This window comes from Salarias fasciatus, chromosome 13 (assembly GCF_902148845.1).
Source record: "Salarias fasciatus chromosome 13, fSalaFa1.1, whole genome shotgun sequence".
NCBI classification, from domain to species: Eukaryota; Metazoa; Chordata; class Actinopteri; order Blenniiformes; family Blenniidae; genus Salarias; species Salarias fasciatus.
This window is the reverse complement of record NC_043757.1, coordinates 1,776,397-1,782,229: the sequence shown is the minus strand read 5'-3', so window position 1 is coordinate 1,782,229 and position 5,833 is coordinate 1,776,397.

Genomic DNA, 5,833 nt, shown 5'->3' with positions numbered 1-5,833 from the left:
TGCAGATCTTTATTTTTTAAACTGCAGTGGATTCATGATCGATGTTTCATTCTGATCATGTTTGATCGATCAGCAGAATCCAGTGGATCCAGGTTCCACACCTTCCTGATCTGAACTCTCTTCCTCTGCGTTTCACATCCACTCTCACTTCTCTGAATTATCGAATACTCCTCTTCTCTTTGTCTCTTTGTTTCCCTGGTATGTCGCACATTTCTGACTGTCTTCATGCGTCTGACAAAGAGACGACATCCAACTTCAGGGGGAATCCTTCAGCCTCTTCACGCCTTATCTGTCTGAGCGCCGGCGCTGGCATGTGAAGGTGTGCGGGTGTAAAGCTGCCACCGCAGACAGATAAGAGACTGGTGGCGGCGCTGACAGCCGCTCACCAGAGAGGGGAGCGCAAAAAACCCCCGGGTCGCCCACTGAAGATCCGTCTGACAGGGTTTTAATATGTATTTGATACTCGGCAGTCTGTGATTTATGCATATTTCACAACATCAATCAATCTGATCCACCTTTCATGTGTGTTTGTATGATTCCAGCTTGAACTATTTTAGCTGTTCTACCGTTTGCTGCAGTATAAAAAGTATAAACTGTCATTTCAGTGACTGATCAGTCATTCTAAAATGGTTTTATCTCTTTTAGCAATCGTTCCTCTGCTTTTAGGTCTTTCAGCAGTTGTTAAGCTGTCTTGAGCTGTTTATTGTTTATCAGTTTTTGCCTGTTTTTACATCACAGTCCCTGTTGCTGTTTTATCCTCCTTTTTAGATTTTATTTTAACCAGTTTTCACCAGTTTCGTTGTCCTGCTAATTATTACCTGTTTAACCCGTTATGATGAATCTATTCTTTAACTCGTTGTCACTCACTTGTCACTATTACCTGCTTTGTGTATTTAGGCCGGTTAAGCCGATCCAGCTGATTTTAGAGGTTTCCAGCTGTTTTAGCCATTTGAGGCCATTCTGGAGAGTTTTAGCTGCTTGAACTGTTTCAAGCCCTTTGACTGATTTTAGCTGGTTGAACGGTTCCTGCTGTTTCTTTTCTACCTGTTTTAAAAGCTTTTATTTGGTGAATTTTTTTTAAAGGAGGCTTACCCAACATTTTTTAACCTCTTTGACAGTTTGGAACCTTTTCAGGTCTTTAACTCTTTCTTTTTCTAAACCATTTCAGCCTTTTTAGGTGTTTCAGCCTCTTCCCTTGCCCAACCTGAACCTTTTTTTATCGCTCATTTCTCTTTGCTACTCAAACAGACAGATAAACCCGGACTGTTTGCATGAAAAAGAAATGAGTCACTTTGATTTAAATTTTGAATTTTCCTCTTGGACAAAATAATAACCTCCACTGCGTCGACTTCTGCTTGTTTCCTGAGTTTGTTGTTCACCGTCTCCTCTTCAGTTTGAGTTTTTTGGTGAGTTTTGAGAAAATTGTGGTCCAGCGTCGTCATCCGGCCCACACCGGGACCCTTAGAGTGTTTTACCACGGCATTTTCTCTGTGTGTGTGTGTGTGTGTGTGTGTGTGTGTGTGGCTGTCTGTTCCTTTCATGACTGCCGGTCGTCTCGTGAACAAACAAACAAAGCGTCAGCAGTATGATGGAAACTCTCCTGTTTCCTCTGTTTTGCCCCCTCCCTCCCCGCCGCTCTGTCACTGTCTCCTCCTGCTCTTGGCCTACTTTCAAGAAAGAGGTGGGAAGAAAAGGAAAAGAAACATTTTAAAACCTAAAAACTGCATCTTGGTTTGTACTGGTTCTGTGAAGGGAAAGAGGAGATTTCCCCCCGGTGGGGGTTCGACTGGAGGGAGAGGGTCAAACATAAGGTCCACGGGCCAAAACTGGCCTGCAAGAGGCTCCAGTCCGGCCCTCAAAAACCACCAAACAGGTGGTGAAACTTTCAGATTTTTAAAGAAATTCCTGAAGAGTATTGAGCAAAAACACAAAAAACACAACAACACTTCAACTTTTTTATGTTTTCGTGTCAAAAAAAGAGACAAAAATGCTGAAAATGATGTAGTTAGCATGACGGCCGACGAGGTGGTGCTATTGTTTGTTTATCCACTGAAACCACACACACACACACACACACACACACTGCAAAGAACAAAACAATTTAAACATAAACTGTTGGAGACTTCACCATGTCATAACTTCACCATCCTAGAGAAAAACATACCGCTGAATGATGCATCATGGGGGATTTGGAAGAATGCGTACACAATTCTGACCGAAGAAAATACTCGACCAGATGATTCATTTTTCAAGCTATTTCAAATTGAAGAGTTATGCTGATTGATTTCTGTGATTCCATAAAAAAATGTTTCTAGAATGAAAGAATGAGGAATTCTGCCAACTATCTCTACTCGGCCTGACGCAAAGCATGTGTGGTACGACGGTTCCGGATCGCCGTTTCATCCTCCCACACTGTGAAATCAGAGTTATAAACATTTACAGAAAGTCAGTGAGACAGCATGAATCCATTACCGGTAACAAAGCTGAAGGAGACGGAGGGTTGCATCAGTGTGAGACAGGCTTTAAAGGGGGAAACATAACTGATCGTGTCTGTTCCAATGTGAAAACAGGTTCGGATTGTTTTAATTCCACTGACTCTGGACAGACTTGGTGTTTCGAAGGTGGTCGGCATTGTTTCATGGTCAGAGAACGGTGGTGGAATTCTCTTCAATGTGAACCACATCATCGTTTTCTCTGTATTAGCAGACGTAACAGAGAGAATTAGAGGAAAATACAATAACCAAAACAAGATATTTAACCTCCAAATATGTCAAAGTGAAACTGTGTGTCTCAGTATGAACTGGAAATACATGTGAATTTGTGTGAATATTTATTTCCCCCAGACTTTCTTCTCAGTGGTTCAGTTTATTTGGTCCATTCAATACCTGGAAGTCTTTCCCACCTCCTGTTAGAGCCATTTTAGTATCATTGACTCCTTTGGTTTGTTATCTTCCAAAATAAGTGTATTTCAAAGCAGAACAGCTCAGTTTTTCACAAGAAAAGCCTCAAATTGCTCACACAGCAACATTGGACCTCAGCCGCTGACAGATCCACCGCCAGGCTGCATTAAATTAACTTCTTGTAAATTTCAAACATGTTACAAGTAAGTATATACTTTAAACCTTCCCTTTTAATAATAAGTTTATAGATGACTCAAACCTCTCAGTGATATTAGAACTAGATTTGTTAACTCATTAAGGATTGAAGTAATAAAACACTTAGGTATACTGACATTTCAGTGTAGTAGTTTTTTTCAGCTATTTTTATTGACATTTAGGCACAATTCACATCATGTATCTTACTCTATTTTGTTCATTTTAATTAATTCAAGGGTGAAATATTTAATTGCAAATTCCTTTACTTTCTTCAATGTAGTTAATTAATATTTTGTGGTTCGTAATCTCGGTGTAAAAAGAGTTTTTATGTCCAGATTTGTTGACATTTTTGTTATTTTTTTGACACATACATTGTTTTTAATTGGGGCATTCATCCAGTTCTATCTATTGAACATGTAATTAATTGCAGTTAAAAAAAAAAAGTTTAGTGCTTCTCACTTTTAGACTTATCTTACTGGTGATCCAGTTTTATGAAGGCGATATAACAGCAGTACCTTCTTGTTAACAGTTTAATTGTGGTTTTTCTATATGCAGATGACACAATCCTTTCAGTTCTAGTAGATCTGGATTTAATTTTCTTGATTCAAAATGAACTTTTTCCAGCTGTGTGCTCAGAAGATAATTAAAAAACATGGTGGATCAACTGAATCTACCTGTAGATAAATATAAGAGTTGAGAATCTGGAGGATTCAGGCGAGCTGGTCACTCGAGAAAATGACTCCAGTCGTCGTTCGGTGTTTCTGTGCCGTTTCTGCTCTCCTGAAATGAGTGGGTGTCTGTTTTCCTCAACCGCTGACGGGCCGGCGTTATACGTCTCAACCCCCTCACCCTTTCATCACACTCCGTTCTCCGTCACAACAGATTCCCCGTTCCTCACACGCCGTCCATCACAAAAGAGCAGCTGTGAAATCTGACCATCTGTCCAGACGCTGGATCAGCGAAACCTCTAATTATCACTTAACTTAAAAAGAAAAAGAGAAGCGAGCAGCATCCTCATTAAAAGACGACATCGCGGTTTTATTTGCAGCCTTTTTCCCTGCAGGTGACGGAGACGCACCGGCTGGCAAACACTTCAAATCTCTCATCTGACGGAGCAGAGAACCATCTTTCTTCCAGCCTCTCCCAGTCTTATCAGCTGAACAGGAACCGCCCGCAGGTCTCGGGGCAGGAGTCAGTTTCTTGCCGCCGTTCGGCCGCCGCTTGCATCATCAGGCGAAGGATTGTGGGTCGTGAGCCGAGTCTGTCCGCCCGATAGCGAGTATCAACAGCAGGATGAAGGCGTGGAGATCAGGCTCAGAGGAGGCGGCAGGATCCTCAGTGAAGGGAAACACCAACCGCAGTGTTCCACCTTCGGATCGTCACACCTTCATTCACACTTTCAGCTCATTTCACTTCCTATTTATTTCAGAAATAATAATTCTCCCAAACTGAAAACAGGAAAAGCCCTCCTCTTCGTTCTTATACTGTAAAAACCTCCGATTAGAAAACAAACGACATTATTAAAACAGGAGGTTCATGTATTTCATCTGATGAGGTATTTTCTGTGATTTTAATTTCCTTTGCATGGACACATGCACTAACATTTAATTATGTACCAGTGGTGGCCTGGCAGGCTCGCTGCACGGCGAGACTCAGGGTTCCATACCGTATTTTTTCTATTTTGCATCTTTTAACTTTTTCCCTGACTTTTCTTTCTGGTTTTTTCAGGTGTTTAGTTGAACCTCTCTCTCCATCCATCATACCTTTGTTTAATTCTGCCTAACGGTGACTGGAACCGTTTTTTAACCGATTGATCCTTCCTTCCTGTGACCATGAGACTCTTTAACGCCTCCCTGTAAATACTGTCTGCTGTGTTTTGGTGGAGCTCATCCTCTCTGTGCTTGGTGATGATGGTGAAGCCTTCATCTCAGTCAGTTTTGCTGACACGTGGACCAAACCTTCCTCACCTCCGCCACTGTGGAGAAATCTCAAATTAAATGGATGAATCTCATCTTGACTCGAGAGAACCGTACTCCCACCTGGGAAACGCGCTCAGGAACAACGCTTCAGAGCTTAATTCTGCTCGGGCTGATCACTAAACAAGCGCGCCGTGTATCTTCAGTCACGATTCATTAGTCACGCCGCAGCACATTTGTTAATCGCCTAACCCGCGCAGAAAGGCGGCTATAGAAAGACGGAGCGTTTCACCGGTTTCACACGCTGGCGTTGCATCAGAGGAGCGATTCAGTCCTCATGAAAAGGAGAGTATCTTTAGTTTCTCCTCATTCTTATCTGCCGTTGTGCATTTGGGTCGAGTAGATCACGCGTCCCGGAGCTTCCAGGTTCCAGCCGCCGTGTTTCTGCAGGTGGAATTAAAGGCATCACGCTGCTTCAGCAGTGATTTCCATCAGGTCTGCAGTCCGTCTGGTTCCTGAACGCAGAAAAATCAATCCAGCTCTCTTTATGGCTCATCTGCATCGAGAATGACGATTAAACTGTCTCCATGTCGGAGCGGTGCAGCAGTTTTAAAAGTGTTTCAGTGAACCGTTGTGTAAAAATGAAGCAAAGCTCATTTTAACTGGTTTTTATCTGTCGGTGCCAGGGGTGTTCAACCTGTGGATCTGGAGCCACATGTGGCTCTTCTGTCCCTCTGTAGCGGCTCCGTGAAGCCTTCACCACATGATACGTGAATAAACATTTAACTTATCTTTATGTTTTTATATTATTCGTCACTCTTG